Below are 17509 nucleotides of genomic sequence, written 5' to 3'. Positions count from 1 at the left end.
TCCGGTCTCGTCTGATCTCGGAAGCTAAGAAGGCTTGGGCCTGGTTAGTACTTGGATGGGAGACCTCCTAGGAATACCAAGTGCTGTAAGCTTTAACTTTTGAAAAACTTTTTAAAATGAAGTTTTTTTGCACCGCTTTGTTAGTTTTTTTCTAAAGTAAGTTAAGAGGTATTTTCACTCTGTGATATGTTTTCAAGCCTAGGTTGTTTAAAGTCCAGATTTTCAAGCAGAGATTGCTTACGGCCATACCAGCCCAAGAACGCTCGGTCTCGTCTGATCTCGGAAGCTAAGAAGGCTTGGGCCTGGTTAGTACTTGGATGGAAGACGTCCTGGGAATATCAGGTGCTGTAAGCTTTAACTGTTGAAAAACTTTTTTAAATGAATTTTTTTTGCATCGCTTTGTTAGTTTTTTTCTAAAGTAAGTTAAGAGGTATTTTCATTCTGTGATATGTTTTCAAGCCTAGGTTGTTTAAAGTCCAAGATTTTCAAGCAGAGATTGCTTATGGCCAAACCAGCCCAAGAACGCCCGGTCTCGTCTGATCTCGGAAGCTAAGAAGGCTTGGGCCTGGTTAGTACTTGGATGGGAGACCTTCCTGGGAATACCAGGTGCTGTAAGCTTTAACTGTTGAAAAACTTTTTAAAATGAAGTTTTATTTGCATCACTTTGTTAGTTTTTTCTAAAGTAAGTTAAGAGGTATTTTCACTCTGTGATATGTTTTCAAGCCTAGGTTGTTTAAAGTCCAAGATTTTCAAGCAGAGATTGCCTACGACCATTCCAGCCCAAGAACGCCCGGTCTCGTCTGATCTCGGAAGCTAAGAAGGCTTGGGCCTGGTCAGTACTTGGATTGGAGACCTCCTGGGAATACCAGGTGCTGTAAGCTTTAACTGTTGAAAAACTTTTTAAAATGAAGTTTATTTGCATCACTTTGTTAGTTTTTTTCTAAAGTAAGTTAAGAGGAATTTTCACTCTGTGATATGTTTTCAAGCCTAGGTTGTTTAAAGTCCAAGATTTTCAAGCAGAGATTGCTTACGGCCATGCCAGCCCAAGAACGCCCGGTCTCGTCTGATCTCGGAAGCTAAGAAAGCTTGGGCCTGGTTAGTACTTGGATGGGAGACCTTCTGGGAATACCAGGTGCTGTAAGCTTTAACTTTTGAAAAACTTTTTAAAATGAAGTTTTTTTTGCACCGCTTTGTTAGTTTTTTTCTAAAGTAAGTTAAGAGGTATTTTCAATCTGTGACATGTTTTCAAACCTAGGTTGTTTAAAGTCCAAGATTTTCAAGCAGAGATTGCCTACGACCATTCCAGCCCAAGAACGCCCGGTCTCGTCTGATCTCGGAAGCTAAGAAGGCTTGGGCCTGGTCACTACTTGGATTGGAGACCTCCTGGGAATACCAGGTGCTGTAAGCTTTAACTGTTGAAAAACTTTTTAAAATGAAGTTTTTTTGCATCACTTTGTTAGTTTTTTTCTAAAGTAAGTTAAGAGGAATTTTCACTCTGTGATATGTTTTCAAGCCTAGGTTGTTTAAAGTCCAAGATTTTCAAGCAGAGATTGCATACGGCCATACCAGCCCAAGAACGCCCGGTCTCGTCTGATCTCGGAAACTAAGAAGGCTTAGGCGTGGTTAGTACTTGGATGGGAGACCTCCTGGGAATACCAGGTGCTGTAAGCTTTAACTTTTTAAAATGAAGTTTTTTTGCATGGCTTTGTTAGTTTTTTTCTAAAGTAAGTTAAGAGGTATTTTCACTCTGTGATATGTTTTCAAGTCTAGATTTTTTAAAGTCCAAGATTCTCAAGCAGAGATTGCTTACGGCCATACCAGCCCAAGAACGCCCGGTCTCGTCTGATCTTGGAAGCTAAGAAGGCTTGGGCCTGGTTAGTACTTGGATGGGAGACCTCCTGGGAATACCAGGTTCTGTAAGCTTTAACTGTTGAAAAACCTTTTTAAATGAAGTTTTTTTTGCATTGCTTTGTTAGTTTTTTTCTAAAGTAAGTTAAGAGGTATTTTCACTCTGTGATATGTTTTCAAGCCTAGGTTGTTTAAAGTCCAAGTGTTTCAAACAGAGATTGCTTACGGCCATACCAGCCCAAGAACGTCCGGTCTCGTCTGATCTCGGTAGCTAAGAAGGCTTGGGCCTTGTTAGTACTTGGATGGGAGACCTCCTGGGAATACCAGGTGCTGTAAGCTTTAACTGTTGAAAAACGTTTTAAAATGAAGTTTTTTTGCATCGCTTTGTTTGTTTTTTTCTAAAGTAAATTAAGAGGTATTTTCACTCTGTGATATGTTTTCAAGCCTAGGTTTTTTAAAGTCCAAGATTTTCAAGCAGAGATTGCTTACGGCCATACCAGCCCAAGATCGTCCGGTCTCGTCTGATCTCGGAAGCTAAGAAGGCTTGGGCCTGGTTAGTACTTGGATGGGAGACCTCCTGGGAATATCAGGTGCTGTAAGCTTTAACTGTTGAAAAACTTTTTAAAATGAAGTTTTTTTGCATCGCTTTGTTAGTTTTTTTCTAAAGTAAGTTAAGAGGTATTATCATTCTTTGATATGTTTTCATGCCTAGGTTGTTTAAAGTCCAAGATTTTCAATCAGAGATTGCTTACGGCCATACCAGCCCAAGATTGCCCAGTCTCGTCTGATCTCGGAAGCTAAGAAGACTTGGGCCTGGTTAGTACTTGGAAGGGAGACCTCCTGCGAATACCAGGTTCTCTAAGCTTTAACTGTTGAAAAACTTTTTAAAATAAAGTTTTTTGCATCGCTTTGTTAGTTTATTTCTAAAGTAAGTTAAGAGGTATTTTCATTCTGTGATATGTTTTCAGGCCTAGGTTGTTTAAAGTCCAAGATTTTCAAGCAGCGATTGCTTACGGCCATACCAGCCCAAGAACGCCCGGTCTCGTCTGATCTCGGAAGCTAAGAAGACTTGGGCCTGGTTAGTACTTGGATGGGAGACCTCCTGGGAATACCAGGTTCTGTAAGCTTTAACTGTTGAAAAACGTTTTAAAATGAAGTTTTTTTGCATCGCTTTGTTAGTTTTTTTCTAAAGTAAGTTAAGAGGTATTATCATTCTGTGATATGTTTTCAAGCCTAGGTTGTTTAAAGTCCAAGATTTTCAAGCAGAGATTGCTTACGGCATGCCAGCCCAAGAACGCCCGGTCTCGTCTGATCTCGGAAGCTAAGAATGCTTGGGTCTGGTTAGTACTTGGATGGGAGACCTCCTGGGAATACCAGGTGCTTTAACTGTTGAAAAACTTTTTAAAATGAAGTTTTTTTGCATCGCTTTGTTAGTTTTTTTCTAAAGTAAGTGAAGAGGTATTTTCACTCTGTGATATGTTTTCAAGCCTAGGTTGTTTAAAGTCCAAGATTTTCAAGCAGAGATTGCTTACGGCCATACCAGCCCAAGAACGCCCGGTCTAGTCTTATCTCGGAAGCTAACAAGGTTTGGGCCTGGTTAGTACTTGGATGGGAGACCTCCTGGGAATACCAGGTGCTTTAACTGTTGAAAAACTTTTTTAAATGAAGTTTTTTTGCATCGCTTTGTTAGTTTTTTTCTAAAGTAAGTTAAGAGGTATTTTCACTCTGTGATATGTTTTCAAGCCTAGGTTGTTTAAAGTCCAAGATTTTCAAGCAGCGATTGCTTACGGCCAAACCAGCCCAAGAACGTCCGGTCTCGTCTGATCTCGGAAGCTAAGAAGGCTTGGGCCTGGTTAGTACTTGGATGGAAGAACTCCTGGGAATGTCAGGTGCTGTAAGCTTTAACTGTTGAAAAACTTTTTAAAATGAATTTTTTTTGCATCGCTTTGTTAGTTTTTTTTCTAAAGTAAGTTAAGACGTATTTTCACTTTGTGATATGTTTTCAAGCCTAGGTTGTTTAAAGTCCAAGATTTTCAAGCAGTGATTGCTTACGGCCATACCAGCCCAAGAACGCCCGGTCTCGTCTGATCTCGGAAGCTAAGAAGGCTTGGGCCTGGTTAGTACTTGGATAGGAGACCTCCTGGGAATACCAGGTGCTGTAAGCTTTAACTGTTGAAAAACTTTTTAAAATGAAGATTTTTTTGCATCGCTTTGTTAGTTTTTTTCTAAAGTAAGTTAAGAGGTATTTTCACTCTGTGATATGTTTTCAAGCCTAGGTTGTTTAAAGTCCAAGATTTTCAAGCAGTGATTGCTTACGGCCATACCAGCCCAAGAACGCCCGGTCTCGTCTGATCTCGGAAGCTAAGAAGGCTTGGGCCTGGTTAGTACTTGGATAGGAGACCTCCTGGGAATACCAGGTGCTGTAAGCTTTAACTGTTGAAAAACTTTTTAAAATGAAGATTTTTTGCATCGCTTTGTTAGTTTTTTCTAAAGTAAGTTAAGAGGTATTTTCACTCTGTGATATGTTTTCAAGCCTAGGTTGTTTAAAGTCCAAGATTTTCAAGCAGAGATTGCTTACGGCCATACCAACCCAAGAACGCCCAGTGTCGTCTGATCTCAGAAGCTAAGAAGGCTTGGGCCTGGTTAGTACTTGGATGGGAGACCTCCTGGGAATACCAGGTGCTGTAAGCTTTAGCTGTTGAAAAACTTTTTTAAATGAATTTTTTTTGCATCGCTTTGTTAGTTTTTTTCTAAAGTAAGTTAAGAGGTATTTTCACTCTGTGATATGTTTTCAAGCCTAGGTTGTTTAAAGTCCAAGATTTTCAAGCAGTGATTGCTTACGGCCATACCAGCCCAAGAACACCCGGTCTCGTCTGATCTCAGAAGCTAAGAAGGCTTGGGCCTGGTTAGTACTTGGATGGGAGACCTCCTGGGAATACCAGGTGCTAGCTTTAACTGTTGAAAAACTTTTTAAAATGAAGTTTTTTTGCATCGCTTTGTTAGTTTTTTTCTAAAGTAATTTAAGAGGTATTTTCACTCTGTGATATGTTTTCAAGCCTAGGTTGTTTAAAGTCCAAGATTTTCAAGCAGAGATTGCTTACGGCCATACCAGCCCAAGAACGCCCAGTCTCGTCTGATCTCGGAAGCTAAGAAGGCTTGGGCCTGGTTAGTACTTGGATGGGAGACCTCCTGGGAATACCAGGTGCTGTAAGCTTTAACTGTTGAAAAACTTTTTAAAATGAAGTTTTTTTGCATCGCTTTGTTAGTTTTTTTCTAAAGTAAGTTAAGAGGTATTTTCACTCTGTCATATGTTTTCAAGCCTAGGTTGTTTAAAGTCCAAGATTTTCAAGTAGAGGTTGCTTACGGCCATACCAGCCCAAGAACGCCCGGTCTCGTCTGATCTCGGAAGCTAAGAAGGCTTGGGCCTGGTTAGTACTTGGATGGCAGACCTCCTGGGAATTCCAGGTGCTGTAAGCTTTAACTGTTGAAAAACATTTTAAAATGAAGTTTTTTTGCATTGCTTTGTTAGTTTTTTTTTTAAGTAAGTTAAGAGGTATTTTCACTCTATGATATGTTTTCAAGCCTAGGTTGTTTAAAGTCCAAGATTTTCAAGCAGTGATTGCTTACGGCCATACCAGCCCAAGAACGCCCGGTCTCGTCTGATCTCGGAAGCTAAGAAGGCTTGGGCCTGGTTAGTACTTGGATGGGAGACCTCCTGGGAATACCAGGTGCTGTAAGCTTTAACTGTTGAAAAACTTTTTAAAATGAAGTGTTTTTGCATCGCTTTGTTAGTTTTTTTCTAAAGTAAGTTAGGAGGTATTTTCACTCTGTGATATGTTTTCAAGCCTAGGTTGTTTAAAGTCCAATATTTTTAAGCTGAGATTGCTTACGGCCATACCAACCGAAGAACGCTCGGTCTCGTCTGATCTCGGAAGCTAAGAAGGCTTGGGCCTGGTTAGTACTTGGATGGGAGACTGCCTGGGAATACCAGGTGCTGTAAGCTTTAACTGTTGAAAAACTTTTTAAAATGAAGTTTTTTTGCATCGCTTTGTTATTTTTTTTCTAAAGTAACTTAAGAGGTATTTTCACTCTGTGATATGTTTTCAAGCCTAGGTTGTTTAAAGTCCAAGATTTTCAAGCAGTGATTGCTTACGGCCATACCAGCCCAAGAACGCCCGGTCTCGTCTGATCTCGGAAGCTAAGAAGGCTTGGGCCTGGTAAGTACTTGGATGGGAGACCTCCTGGGAATACCAGGTGCTGTAAGCTTTAACTGTTGAAAAACTTTTTAAAATGAAGTTTTTTTGCATCGCTTTGTAAGTTTTTTTCTAAAGTAAGTTAGGAGGTATTTTCACTCTGTGATATGTTTTCAAGCCTAGGTTGTTTAAAGTCCAATATTTTTAAGCAGAGATTGCTTACGGCCATACCACCCGAAGAAAGCTCGGTCTCGTCTGATCTCGGAAGCTAAGAAGGCTTGGGCCTGGTTAGTACTTGGATGGGAGACTGCCTGGGAATACCAGGTGCTGTAAGCTTTAACTGTTGAAAAACTTTTTTAATTGAAGTTTTTTTGCATCGCTTTGTTAGTTTTTTTCTAAAGTAAGTTAAGAGGTATTTTCACTCTGTGATATGTTTTCAAGCCTAGGTTGTTTAAAGTCCAAGATTTTCAAGCAGTGATTGCTTACGGCCATACCAGCCCAAGAACACCCGGTCTCGTCTGATCTCAGAAGCTAAGAAGGCTTGGGCCTGGATAGTACTTGGATGGGAGACCTCCTGGGAATACCAGGTGCGTTAACTGTTGAAAAACTTTTTAAAATGAAGTTTTTTTGCATCGCTTTGTTAGTTTTTTTCTAAAGTAATTTAAGAGGTATTTTCACTCTGTGATATGTTTTCAAGCCTAGGTTGTTTAAAGTCCAAGATTTTCAAGCAGAGATTGCTTACGGCCATACCAGCCCAAGAACGCCCAGTCTCGTCTGATCTCGGAAGCTAAGAAGGCTTGGGCCTGGTTAGTACTTGGATGGGAGACCTCCTGGGAATACCAGGTGCTGTAAGCTTTAACTGTTGAAAAACTTTTTAAAATGAAGTTTTTTTGCATCGCTTTGTTAGTTTTTTTCTAAAGTAAGTTAAGAGGTATTTTCACTCTGTCATATGTTTTCAAGCCTAGGTTGTTTAAAGTCCAAGATTTTCAAGTAGAGGTTGCTTACGGCCATACCAGCCCAAGAACGCCCGGTCTCGTCTGATCTCGGAAGCTAAGAAGGCTTGGGCCTGGTTAGTACTTGGATGGCAGACCTCCTGGGAATTCCAGGTGCTGTAAGCTTTAACTGTTGAAAAACATTTTAAAATGAAGTTTTTTTGCATTGCTTTGTTAGTTTTTTTTTTAAGTAAGTTAAGAGGTATTTTCACTCTATGATATGTTTTCAAGCCTAGGTTGTTTAAAGTCCAAGATTTTCAAGCAGTGATTGCTTACGGCCATACCAGCCCAAGAACGCCCGGTCTCGTCTGATCTCGGAAGCTAAGAAGGCTTGGGCCTGGTTAGTACTTGGATGGGAGACCTCCTGGGAATACCAGGTGCTGTAAGCTTTAACTGTTGAAAAACTTTTTAAAATGAAGTGTTTTTGCATCGCTTTGTTAGTTTTTTTCTAAAGTAAGTTAGGAGGTATTTTCACTCTGTGATATGTTTTCAAGCCTAGGTTGTTTAAAGTCCAATATTTTTAAGCAGAGATTGCTTACGGCCATACCAACCGAAGAACGCTCGGTCTCGTCTGATCTCGGAAGCTAAGAAGGCTTGGGCCTGGTTAGTACTTGGATGGGAGACTGCCTGGGAATACCAGGTGCTGTAAGCTTTAACTGTTGAAAAACTTTTTAAAATGAAGTTTTTTTTGCATCGCTTTGTTATTTTTTTTCTAAAGTAACTTAAGAGGTATTTTCACTCTGTGATATGTTTTCAAGCCTAGGTTGTTTAAAGTCCAAGATTTTCAAGCAGTGATTGCTTACGGCCATACCAGCCCAAGAACGCCCGGTCTCGTCTGATCTCGGAAGCTAAGAAGGCTTGGGCCTGGTAAGTACTTGGATGGGAGACCTCCTGGGAATACCAGGTGCTGTAAGCTTTAACTGTTGAAAAACTTTTTAAAATGAAGTTTTTTTGCATCGCTTTGTAAGTTTTTTTCTAAAGTAAGTTAGGAGGTATTTTCACTCTGTGATATGTTTTCAAGCCTAGGTTGTTTAAAGTCCAATATTTTTAAGCAGAGATTGCTTACGGCCATACCACCCGAAGAAAGCTCGGTCTCGTCTGATCTCGGAAGCTAAGAAGGCTTGGGCCTGGTTAGTACTTGGATGGGAGACTGCCTGGGAATACCAGGTGCTGTAAGCTTTAACTGTTGAAAAACTTTTTTAATTGAAGTTTTTTTGCATCGCTTTGTTATTTTTTTTCTAAAGTAAGTTAAGAGGTATTTTCACTCTGTGATATGTTTTCAAGCCTAGGTTGTTTAAAGTCCAAGATTTTCAAGCAGAGGTTGCTTACGGCCATACCAGCCCAAGAACGCCCGGTCTCGTCTGATCTCGGAAGCTACGAAGGCTTGGGCCTGGTTAGTACTTGTGTAACAGGGTATGTAATTTGCGATTCACCAAAACATGCAACCTCTGGGATTTTGTGTTTTTTTCCTGTTATGTGCATTTTGGTTTGGTTCTATATGTTTTTTTTCTATATCTCCTGCCTTTTGGTTCTGGGTGTGTGTGCGAGCGCACGCGCATTATTGGGCTGACTACGCGGTTACCTGCGTGCGCATGCGTGGTCCGGTCAGATTCTTTCTTACCTATTAAGAGGTAGGTTTGTCGTGGCACGCTGTATTTGGGAAAAGCGAATAAATTGGTTTTGGGATCAAAATTAATTTTCATTATGCTGTATATTTCCCATTTAGAAGTAGGTTAGAGCGGTAGTAATGGAGCGGGAGTGTTTAATAGAGTTAGACATAGTTTTATTTCGGCGCTAGCATATGCGCTAATTGTTAGCGCTTGGAACATGTGCTGCACCTCGTTCACCGAGCGCGTTTTATTTCTTTAGGGGAGCCCTGTGTGAGACGCTCTGCATCCACAGCCCATGTTTTATTTGTTACAGGTATGGAGAAGTTTATTTTGTATTGTATTAATGAGTTATATTTGTTGTACTGTAAATGTTCATACTGTTCTTATGTAATTATTTCTAGAATAATTTTGTGAGTAGTGATTTGTTTTTATTGGATGTTTAATTTATATTCACTTTGTATATTTTTTTTGTATGGGGAATCAATTGTGTGATTCCGGTCAGATTCTTTCTTACCTATTAAGAGGGGAGCCCTGTGTGAGACGCTCTGCATCCACAGCCCATGTTTTATTTGTTACAGTTGTTACAGTAAAAACGTCAGTTGCAACCGTCCTGTGTCCTGTCTACTATACGATCACAACGCAGAGTACCTGGAAGGGACAGGTCCAGGGAAGACAGGTTACACTTGGATGGGAGACCTTCTGGGAATACCAGGTGCTGTAAGCTTTAACTGTTGAAAAACTTTTTAAAATGAAGTTTTTTTGCATCGCTTTGTTATTTTTTTTCTAAAGTAAGTTAAGAGGTATTTTCACTCTGTGATATGTTTCCAAGCCTAGGTTGTTTAAAGTCCAAGATTTTCAAGCAGAGGTTGCCTACGGCCATACCAGCCCAAGAACGCCCGGTCTCGTCTGATCTCGGAAGCTACGAAGGCTTGGGCCTGGTTAGTACTTGGATGGGAGACTGCCTGGGAATACCAGGTGCTGTAAGCTTTAACTGTTGAAAAACTTTTTAAAATGAAGTTTTGTTGCATCGCTTTGTTAGTTTTTTTTTAAAGTAAGTTAAGAGTTATTTTCACTCTGTGATATGTTTTCAAGCCTAGGTTGTTTAAAGTCCAAGATTTTCAAGCAGAGATTGCTTACGGCCATACCAGCCCAAGAACGCCCGGTCTCGTCTGATCTCGGAAGCTAAGAAGACTTGGGCCTGGTTAGTACTTGGATGGGAGACCTCCTGGGAATACCAGGTGCTTTAACTGTCACTAAGTCACTTTCCGACTTTTTCATTTTTTCAGCTTTTTTGACTCTCGACTTAGAAATTTTTTTGGACTTTGCCATTTGTTTTACTTTTTCACTTTCCGACTTAGTTTTTTTTTTGGACTTTGTCATTTTTTCAGCTTTTTTGACTCTCGACTTAGAAAATTTTTTGGACTTTGCCATTTTTTTTACTTTTTCACTTTCCGACTTTTTTTTTTTTGGACTTTGTCATTTTTTTGACTTTTTCATACCCCTCAGCTCTACCTATACACTGCTGAGAACCAGAGAGGCTGGGCTCGCACTTCTTCCCCGATTTAGGTGCACTCTGGTCGGTCAGGAGACCGGCTGACCTCAGCCTTGGAGGTCCCCCTCGGCACGCTGGGTAATTTTTTGGACTTTGTCATTTTTTCAGCTTTTTGACTTTCGACTTAGTTTTTTTTTGGACTTTGTCATTTTTTCATCTTTTTGACTTTCGACTTTGCTTTTTAATGCTTTTTAACTATTTTTACAGGTTTTCACATTATGGACTATGACTTTATTTTTTACTATAATGACATTTTTCAAGCTTTTCCCATTTATGGAAGCCCAAGACACATTTCTTATTTTTAATAAAAAAAAGGCCCCAGACAAAATTGACAAAGCCCAAAAAAATAAGACATACAGCATTGACCGAGCAGTGTGCTTATTTTCTACGTTAATAATAAGCGACGCATGCGGCGAAAACATTTCTGGTAATATCAGATAGTTTTCTTGTTATAATGACACAAAGGGGACATCTCTCCGGCTGTTGAAAAACTTTTTAAAATGAAGTTTTGTTGCATCGCTTTGTTAGTTTTTTTTTAAAGTAAGTTAAGAGTTATTTTCACTCTGTGATATGTTTTCAAGCCTAGGTTGTTTAAAGTCCAAGATTTTCAAGCAGAGATTGCTTACGGCCATACCAGCCCAAGAACGCCCGGTCTCGTCTGATCTCGGAAGCTAAGAAGACTTGGGCCTGGTTAGTACTTGGATGGGAGACCTCCTGGGAATACCAGGTGCTTTAACTGTCACTAAGTCACTTTCCGACTTTTTCATTTTTTCAGCTTTTTTGACTCTCAACTTAGAAATTTTTTTGGACTTTGCCATTTGTTTTACTTTTTCACTTTCCGACTTAGTTTTTTTTTTGGACTTTGTCATTTTTTCAGCTTTTTTGACTCTCGACTTAGAAAATTTTTTGGACTTTGCCATTTTTTTTACTTTTTCACTTTCCGACTTAGTTTTTTTTTTGGACTTTGTCATTTTTTCAGCTTTTTGACTCTCGACTTAGAATTTTTTTTGGACTTTGCCATTTTTTTTACTTTTTCACTTTCCGACTTTTTTTTTTTTGGACTTTGTCATTTTTTTGACTTTTTCATACCCCTCAGCTCTACCTATACACTGCTGAGAACCAGAGAGGCTGGGCTCGCACTTCTTCCCCGATTTAGGTGCACTCTGGTCGGTCAGGAGACCGGCTGACCTCAGCCTTGGAGGTCCCCCTCGGCACGCTGGGTAATTTTTTGGACTTTGTCATTTTTTCAGCTTTTTGACTTTCGACTTAATTTTTTTTTGGACTTTGTCATTTTTTCATCTTTTTGACTTTCGACTTTGCTTTTTAATGCTTTTTAACTATTTTTACAGGTTTTCACATTATGGACTATGACTTTATTTTTTACTATAATGACATTTTTCAAGCTTTTCCCATTTATGGAAGCCCAAGACACATTTCTTATTTTTAATAAAAAAAAGGCCCCAGACAAAATTGACAAAGCCCAAAAAAATAAGACATACAGCATTGACCGAGCAGTGTGCTTATTTTCTACGTTAATAATAAGCGACGCATGCGGCGAAAACATTTCTGGTAATATCAGATAGTTTTCTTGTTATAATGACACAAAGGGGACATCTCTCCGGCTCATTTTGACAATAAGAAAAGTGTGCTGTGCCTAGCCCTAACCCTAACCCTAACGGTGGTCCTGGCTTCAGCTTTGGGCGGCGGTTTGGTGGTCCTGGCTTCGGCTTTGGGCGCCAATTTCCCCCAACCTAACCCTAACCCTAACCCTAACCATTCTGCTGCGAGACACCGACCTGAACGCATATCTCTAAGCCTCTATTTTTCTGAAAACCTTACCAACGGTTTTTCTAAAAACCAATTCTTTTATTTCATTTCTCTGTTCGCTCCCCCAGCGTTTATTGCAAGCTATTCGCCTGAAGAAGGTGAAAATCATCACCGAAACGTCGCGCGCCGGCTTGCTGATTTAATTTTGTGCACTTTAATTATTTTGGGGTTTGTTGTGATTCTGCTGTTATGCTGAGAGTGGAGCGCAGGAGACCGTATTTGGTCCCGTCGCGCCGCGCGGAAAATTACTGGGAAACACGAGGCGGCCACGTTCCAACACGCGATTACAGCGTTTATAATGATTCATTTAACCCTTATAACTATGGGCAATTTTTTGAAACGGGGAACCGCTACCAGGTCCTCACTGGTTTAGATTGTACGGGTTGGGGGGGAGACAGACCCCCCGCTGCCAGCTGCAGCTTCTCGGTGGAGTCCTGCGCGCCGGCCGACGCGTAGTGATTTCCACAAAACACAACACGCACAACACGTCCTGCAGCACAAAACAACAGAGGACAAACACACACACGTCCCAAATACACGGATACTTGACACAGTGGAGTGGAGCAGAGTGGTAATTATTTTGGGAGTTTACAGATGAGGCACAGGCCACTGGTGAAAAAATCTACAATTTCATCCGGTGTTTGTGCATCATCAAAACAATGTCTCTGATTCTAACAAAATGCCATCCTCCATCCAAGGAATCACACAGTTCCTCTCACAGACCATAAAACCAGCCACCATGAATGACAAAACCTTACTTCTCATTCAGGAAAATGCCAGGCAGTGGGAGTACACAACGCATGTCATCCTGAAGCAGCATTATGAGGATGAAATTGTCAAACTACTAAACGAAATAAAGTTGACATATCAGAGGACTGGGAAGATCTTTTTGAGACTGGAGCTAGATGGGCCAGTAGGGTCCTGGGTAAAAGACTTCAGAGACACACCATGCCAGGGCCCAAATGACTGCTCTGGTCCACAACATAGAAAACACCACACAAAATGACACCCTAAAAGAGACCACACACAACACACAACACACATTCAATTTGGATGAGGACTGGACCGGAATCCAAACTACAACTCCAGATCCTACTGAGAACGGGAGCACATGCCATGACTCCCCACCTTTCATGTCACCTGACGGTTGGCAATACCAGAGGCGCACTAAAAGGGGCAAAAAGTCCTAATCTTAACCCCACTCCTAATCTTAACCCCAAACTCACATCAAAACGTAAACGTAAAAGTAAACCCAAACGTACTCCTTTAAACATTACACATGTACCATCACTGGGATATCTATTTCCCGTGGTTTAGTGATTCTATACCCTAACCAGAACACAATCCTAAACTTAACCCTTAGTTTATTTTAAATTAACCCCTACTCCTAAACTTAACCCTTAGTTTGCTTTAAAATAAACCCTTACTCTTATCTGAATCCTGACCTTAAAACATTATTGGAGGTTCATTATTAGAATGGAATTATTTATTTATTTTCCCAACCCCTACTGTCCTGGTGACGGGAGGAGTGTGGTGCTTTGATGACGTGTGTGGGGCCTGGGATGGGTGTGGTTCGAGGGCGGGATGGATGCTAGGCCCGTGCATAACGGTGGTCCTGCCTCTCTTCCTCCGGGTGGGGGGGTGGGGCGCCGGATTGGAGTGGGGTTTTTGAATCTCATTCCTCCTGATTCCCTAACCCTAACCCTAACCTTAACCCCTTACTTAACCCCTTTCCTTAACCAGTGCCCTAAACTCAACACCTAAACTTAATCATTTACCCCTGCCTTTAAACCTAACCTTAACCCTAATTTGGTACTATTAATCCTACCAGAACCCTATTTTGGAATTATTAACCTACCTGTCATGGAAAGCCTCTCCAGGCCTTCCATGACAGGCCTAAAATCTAAACTAACCTTAATCAAGCCCTAAATCCAAGATAAACAAATTAATAAATAATTGTTACAAAGGGATTTTAAAGCCGAATTGGGAAGATGTTTTGTGTGGTGGGTGCACATTGGGGGAGCACTGGTTGCTGGACAGTGCCAAGGCCATCTTCGGATGGCCACCCCGGCCGTCTTCAGACGGCCAACCTTTTTTTCCCCTAACCCTAACCTCTAACCCTAAATTATTTAAACTGAAACAAATATATATATATATATAGATAAAGATATATATATATATGTCCAATATATAAGATAATGAATTTTATATTTCTTTAAAAAACAAAGACTCTCTAAAGAAAGTTATCTATTATTCCCGTGAGGTCATTATTAACTACCGTCCATTCCGTACTCGTTTTTTTCCTGCACTGATGTATGGACATGATGAATTCTGTAAATATCTTTGGAAGATATATATGAAAACATGGGGAGAACCTCCCAGTGACATACTAGCAGTCATAAAAAAGGTAGAATAGTTTACTTTATTAACAGACAGTGATTATCTTCACGAAGCCATAACCTACACCAAGTTACTGAGCTACATACTATTTTATGCATCATATTCGAAGTATTTGATTGAAATTTTAAATTATGGTTGTGACCCATTATGGTATTTTAAATTTGTCCTGGGATATATGTGGCACTGTGGTTATTGGTTTCACAATTACAATAATCATACGTGCCACCTGCTATTTGCCCAGTTGGACGTCTTGCTAATGTTCACTTGCCAATCTGACTTATTATCATGTAAAAAGAGTCTGGAAGAGCATCAGGACACCTGGATACAGATACTGGGAGAGGACAGATTCCTATACCTCACTGGGAAGAGTCCTGGACCACCGAAGTTCCGCACCATGCAGCAACTCCTTTAGTGTCCTCAATACAGGGAATTTATCAATATCGTGAAAAGACAACCAATCGTTTTTAGAAGATAACAAGAACTCATCGTTTTCCAGGACAGTATTTAGTTCGATTCCAGTTCATTAAATGAAACCGTGGAGGACAAAAGGCACAGTAGCCAATTCAGGGAACGTGTCACATGTTAATTATGCTGGGATCAGAGGAGAAACGCACAAATAATCTCGCAGAGTTGAATGTAGCGGTGGAATAAAAGTTAAAGAAAACCTTGCCGATTTAGTGCAAAAAAGAAGTGATTGCCATCACTCTGTAACATTGGTGCCACCTCTGCCACGCCCCGAGCGGGCGACCTCTCCCGTGTATGAGTGTGTGTTCTTCCGGGGCTCACGAGCACCCTGACTATTCCCACCTGTTCTTCATCACAGGTGAGTGGTGGTAATCATGGAGGCTGAGCGGGATAATGACTTCTGATCGGTGATTGGTTAGTTTAGCGTTAATGGGTCTGTCCACTCCTCTTTATAACCAGCCAGTCCCTTTAGTCCTGCGTTTGGTCTGCCTCACACAACCCGAGTTTGTCTCTGCACTGCATGTTGTCCTTAAAGGCAACGACAGTGAACCCCAAAAAAATTTATTTCTCATTTCAACCTGCATCCTCCATTTATCACCTGAGCTAGAGGGGAACGTGACACACTCTGCAATCTTTCGATTACGGGTCCACTTCCCTAGTCGCTAGGCCACAATTGCCAGATTTGAAAAACTATTCTCATAAAAAAAAAAGTCAATTATATTTTTAAACTGTCACCTTTTCTGAGGGCCAACACGGGACCGACACTAACACTGTTAGAAAACTTTGATTTCTATTTTTTTATTTTTTCAATTTTTTTTTAAACCGCCAAATCGGTTTTCTAAAACCTGTTTAGGTTGGGATAATGTTGTCTGACTTTGGTCTGTATTTGCTCTATCTTCTGCTGTGGCAGGTCTCTTCTCGAGCATCATGCGTGAACTGTCTAACATCACACATGATGGTCCGAAGTGGATTGTGCAGGATGGTGATGTCGATCCCATATGGATCTGAACACAGTCATGAATGATAAGGTACAGTTAATGTGTTCAGTTAATCAAATTAAGCAGAATTTCTGCCTATGGTAATGAATGTGACTATTTTTTTGCTTCTAAAAAAAAATGGCTTGTAGGACTGAGGTCTTTTGGCATTTTAAGATGTGTGTATTAGGTCTGTTAATGTGTGTGTGTGTGTGTGTGTGTGTGTGCTCATTTAGGTTCTCATTTTAGCCAATAATGAGCGAATTCCACTGAAAAACACAATGCAGCTGATTTTTGAGGTCAGCCACATAGGAAAGGCCAGACCTGCCATATTGTCCCATTTAGGTCAGTATAGTACAAAACACACACACACACACACACACACCCTCACACAAACACACCTATAGATCCAAATGTAGTAGATCAGTGCTCCTAATTTGCTGTTTTAATTTCTATTACATTTATTAAATTACTTGTTTAATGCAAATTACTACTGGCCTGTCCATCTCTCACACAAAATTTAAATTCTTATTTCTAACTGACTTCAACAGCAACCACTGATTCCTGACAAATTGCATGAGCAACCTGCACACATATACACACACACTCAGTATCCCAAACGTAATACATGAATACACAATACATAATAACATAATAATCTCACTGAATGACTGAATATTTGCATGGAAAATTGAGTGCGGTGGGACTAAATGCTGCAATGGATCTGTTTAAAGTGTTACTTTTTACAAGACGAACTGCTTTTGCTGTTGCACAGGAATTCTGTACGTCGGTCCAGAAGTTTTGGGGTGGAAACCTCCAGTCACCAGCTGGATTAACAGCAGAGAAGTCCAGTCAGAGAAGGATAACCTGGCCATTCTGTTCGACAAGTACCTACCTCCATGCCTGGACACACTTAGATCAAGGTAACACCTTGCAGGTCGGGTGCCATTCTCCGCCTGCTGGAGTAGATATCTAGTAGAGGTGATAGTAGCCTAGTGGGTTACGTGCTCACCTAAGATAATATTTCAACTTCCCTGAGTTTCAATAAAATACTAATTTCTCATTTCAACCTGCGTCCTCCATTTATCACCTGAGCTAGAGGGGAACGTGACACGCATTCATAACGTCTATACTGGATTACTGTAATTCTCTGTTTTCTTGTCCGGCTTTTTTACTGATTAAACTCCAACAATCCTGGGGCAGAGTGATAACATTCCTCCTGTGCAGATATGTACTGGGACAAGGACAATAGCCTAGCAAGATGTGTAGCTCAACTTAACTGTAAATGGAAGCACACGGTTTTTGGACAGTGCATGATGAACGTGGGTCCAGTGCAACTTCTCCCAACCATACAAGAACCGTAAGAACCGTGCCTTTTCCAGCATGATGGAGCACTGTGCCTAAGGCCAAATAACTAAGTGGCTTGGGTTACAAAACATACCTGTTTTGTGCACAATCCTCAAATGGCGACAAGTTCTGACAGTCTCCAAGCAATGATTGTGAAGATATGGGTTGCCATCAGTAAGGATTTGGCCCAGACGTTATACATTTTTTGTAATTATACTTTAATACACCTTAGAAACAACTGACAAAAAGATCTAAAAACACTGAATATTTTGTGAAAATCAGTATTTGAGTCATTCTCAAA

At 40.6% G+C, this 17509-nt stretch overlaps 16 non-coding genes and 18 pseudogenes across 16 annotated transcripts; all 34 read left to right on the top strand.

Annotated features, from left to right (window-relative positions):
- Positions 1–235: 235 nt before the first annotated feature.
- LOC114772487 (uncharacterized) lies at positions 236–354 on the top strand (annotated as a pseudogene).
- A 144-nt stretch (positions 355–498) lies between these two features.
- Positions 499–618, top strand: LOC114772481 (5S ribosomal RNA). Its single transcript, XR_003743978.1, has one exon. It is a non-coding gene; the product is annotated as a 5S ribosomal RNA (ribosomal RNA).
- Positions 619–762: 144 nt separating this feature from the next.
- Positions 763–881, top strand: LOC114772495 (uncharacterized; annotated as a pseudogene).
- A 144-nt stretch (positions 882–1025) lies between these two features.
- On the top strand, positions 1026–1144 carry LOC114772478 (5S ribosomal RNA). The gene has a single exon (XR_003743975.1). It is a non-coding gene; the product is annotated as a 5S ribosomal RNA (ribosomal RNA).
- Positions 1145–1289: 145 nt separating this feature from the next.
- LOC114772499 (uncharacterized) lies at positions 1290–1408 on the top strand (annotated as a pseudogene).
- Positions 1409–1552: 144 nt separating this feature from the next.
- On the top strand, positions 1553–1671 carry LOC114772492 (uncharacterized; annotated as a pseudogene).
- A 133-nt stretch (positions 1672–1804) lies between these two features.
- LOC114772479 (5S ribosomal RNA) lies at positions 1805–1923 on the top strand. Its single transcript, XR_003743976.1, has one exon. It is a non-coding gene; the product is annotated as a 5S ribosomal RNA (ribosomal RNA).
- Positions 1924–2068: 145 nt separating this feature from the next.
- LOC114772483 (5S ribosomal RNA) lies at positions 2069–2187 on the top strand. The gene has a single exon (XR_003743980.1). It is a non-coding gene; the product is annotated as a 5S ribosomal RNA (ribosomal RNA).
- A 144-nt stretch (positions 2188–2331) lies between these two features.
- Positions 2332–2450, top strand: LOC114772477 (5S ribosomal RNA). Its single transcript, XR_003743974.1, has one exon. It is a non-coding gene; the product is annotated as a 5S ribosomal RNA (ribosomal RNA).
- A 144-nt stretch (positions 2451–2594) lies between these two features.
- Positions 2595–2713, top strand: LOC114772500 (uncharacterized; annotated as a pseudogene).
- Positions 2714–2856: 143 nt separating this feature from the next.
- Positions 2857–2975, top strand: LOC114772480 (5S ribosomal RNA). The gene has a single exon (XR_003743977.1). It is a non-coding gene; the product is annotated as a 5S ribosomal RNA (ribosomal RNA).
- Positions 2976–3118: 143 nt separating this feature from the next.
- LOC114772501 (uncharacterized) lies at positions 3119–3238 on the top strand (annotated as a pseudogene).
- Positions 3239–3374: 136 nt separating this feature from the next.
- Positions 3375–3493, top strand: LOC114772502 (uncharacterized; annotated as a pseudogene).
- A 137-nt stretch (positions 3494–3630) lies between these two features.
- Positions 3631–3749, top strand: LOC114772496 (uncharacterized; annotated as a pseudogene).
- Positions 3750–3894: 145 nt separating this feature from the next.
- Positions 3895–4013, top strand: LOC114772472 (5S ribosomal RNA). The gene has a single exon (XR_003743969.1). It is a non-coding gene; the product is annotated as a 5S ribosomal RNA (ribosomal RNA).
- Positions 4014–4158: 145 nt separating this feature from the next.
- On the top strand, positions 4159–4277 carry LOC114772504 (5S ribosomal RNA). Its single transcript, XR_003743983.1, has one exon. It is a non-coding gene; the product is annotated as a 5S ribosomal RNA (ribosomal RNA).
- A 143-nt stretch (positions 4278–4420) lies between these two features.
- LOC114772498 (uncharacterized) lies at positions 4421–4539 on the top strand (annotated as a pseudogene).
- A 144-nt stretch (positions 4540–4683) lies between these two features.
- LOC114772497 (uncharacterized) lies at positions 4684–4799 on the top strand (annotated as a pseudogene).
- A 144-nt stretch (positions 4800–4943) lies between these two features.
- On the top strand, positions 4944–5062 carry LOC114772476 (5S ribosomal RNA). Its single transcript, XR_003743973.1, has one exon. It is a non-coding gene; the product is annotated as a 5S ribosomal RNA (ribosomal RNA).
- A 144-nt stretch (positions 5063–5206) lies between these two features.
- LOC114772474 (5S ribosomal RNA) lies at positions 5207–5325 on the top strand. Its single transcript, XR_003743971.1, has one exon. It is a non-coding gene; the product is annotated as a 5S ribosomal RNA (ribosomal RNA).
- Positions 5326–5469: 144 nt separating this feature from the next.
- On the top strand, positions 5470–5588 carry LOC114772482 (5S ribosomal RNA). The gene has a single exon (XR_003743979.1). It is a non-coding gene; the product is annotated as a 5S ribosomal RNA (ribosomal RNA).
- A 144-nt stretch (positions 5589–5732) lies between these two features.
- Positions 5733–5851, top strand: LOC114772485 (uncharacterized; annotated as a pseudogene).
- A 144-nt stretch (positions 5852–5995) lies between these two features.
- LOC114772503 (5S ribosomal RNA) lies at positions 5996–6114 on the top strand. Its single transcript, XR_003743982.1, has one exon. It is a non-coding gene; the product is annotated as a 5S ribosomal RNA (ribosomal RNA).
- A 144-nt stretch (positions 6115–6258) lies between these two features.
- LOC114772489 (uncharacterized) lies at positions 6259–6377 on the top strand (annotated as a pseudogene).
- Positions 6378–6521: 144 nt separating this feature from the next.
- On the top strand, positions 6522–6639 carry LOC114772494 (uncharacterized; annotated as a pseudogene).
- Positions 6640–6777: 138 nt separating this feature from the next.
- On the top strand, positions 6778–6896 carry LOC114772475 (5S ribosomal RNA). Its single transcript, XR_003743972.1, has one exon. It is a non-coding gene; the product is annotated as a 5S ribosomal RNA (ribosomal RNA).
- Positions 6897–7040: 144 nt separating this feature from the next.
- LOC114772473 (5S ribosomal RNA) lies at positions 7041–7159 on the top strand. Its single transcript, XR_003743970.1, has one exon. It is a non-coding gene; the product is annotated as a 5S ribosomal RNA (ribosomal RNA).
- Positions 7160–7303: 144 nt separating this feature from the next.
- Positions 7304–7422, top strand: LOC114772471 (5S ribosomal RNA). The gene has a single exon (XR_003743968.1). It is a non-coding gene; the product is annotated as a 5S ribosomal RNA (ribosomal RNA).
- Positions 7423–7566: 144 nt separating this feature from the next.
- Positions 7567–7685, top strand: LOC114772484 (uncharacterized; annotated as a pseudogene).
- A 145-nt stretch (positions 7686–7830) lies between these two features.
- Positions 7831–7949, top strand: LOC114772493 (5S ribosomal RNA). Its single transcript, XR_003743981.1, has one exon. It is a non-coding gene; the product is annotated as a 5S ribosomal RNA (ribosomal RNA).
- Positions 7950–8093: 144 nt separating this feature from the next.
- On the top strand, positions 8094–8212 carry LOC114772488 (uncharacterized; annotated as a pseudogene).
- A 1299-nt stretch (positions 8213–9511) lies between these two features.
- LOC114772486 (uncharacterized) lies at positions 9512–9630 on the top strand (annotated as a pseudogene).
- Positions 9631–9774: 144 nt separating this feature from the next.
- On the top strand, positions 9775–9893 carry LOC114772491 (uncharacterized; annotated as a pseudogene).
- A 922-nt stretch (positions 9894–10815) lies between these two features.
- LOC114772490 (uncharacterized) lies at positions 10816–10934 on the top strand (annotated as a pseudogene).
- The last annotated feature ends 6575 nt before the right edge of the window (positions 10935–17509 follow it).

Source organism: Denticeps clupeoides, unplaced genomic scaffold (assembly GCF_900700375.1).
Source record: "Denticeps clupeoides unplaced genomic scaffold, fDenClu1.1, whole genome shotgun sequence".
Lineage (NCBI taxonomy): Eukaryota > Metazoa > Chordata > Actinopteri > Clupeiformes > Denticipitidae > Denticeps > Denticeps clupeoides.
This window is presented reverse-complemented; position numbering and strand designations above follow the sequence as displayed.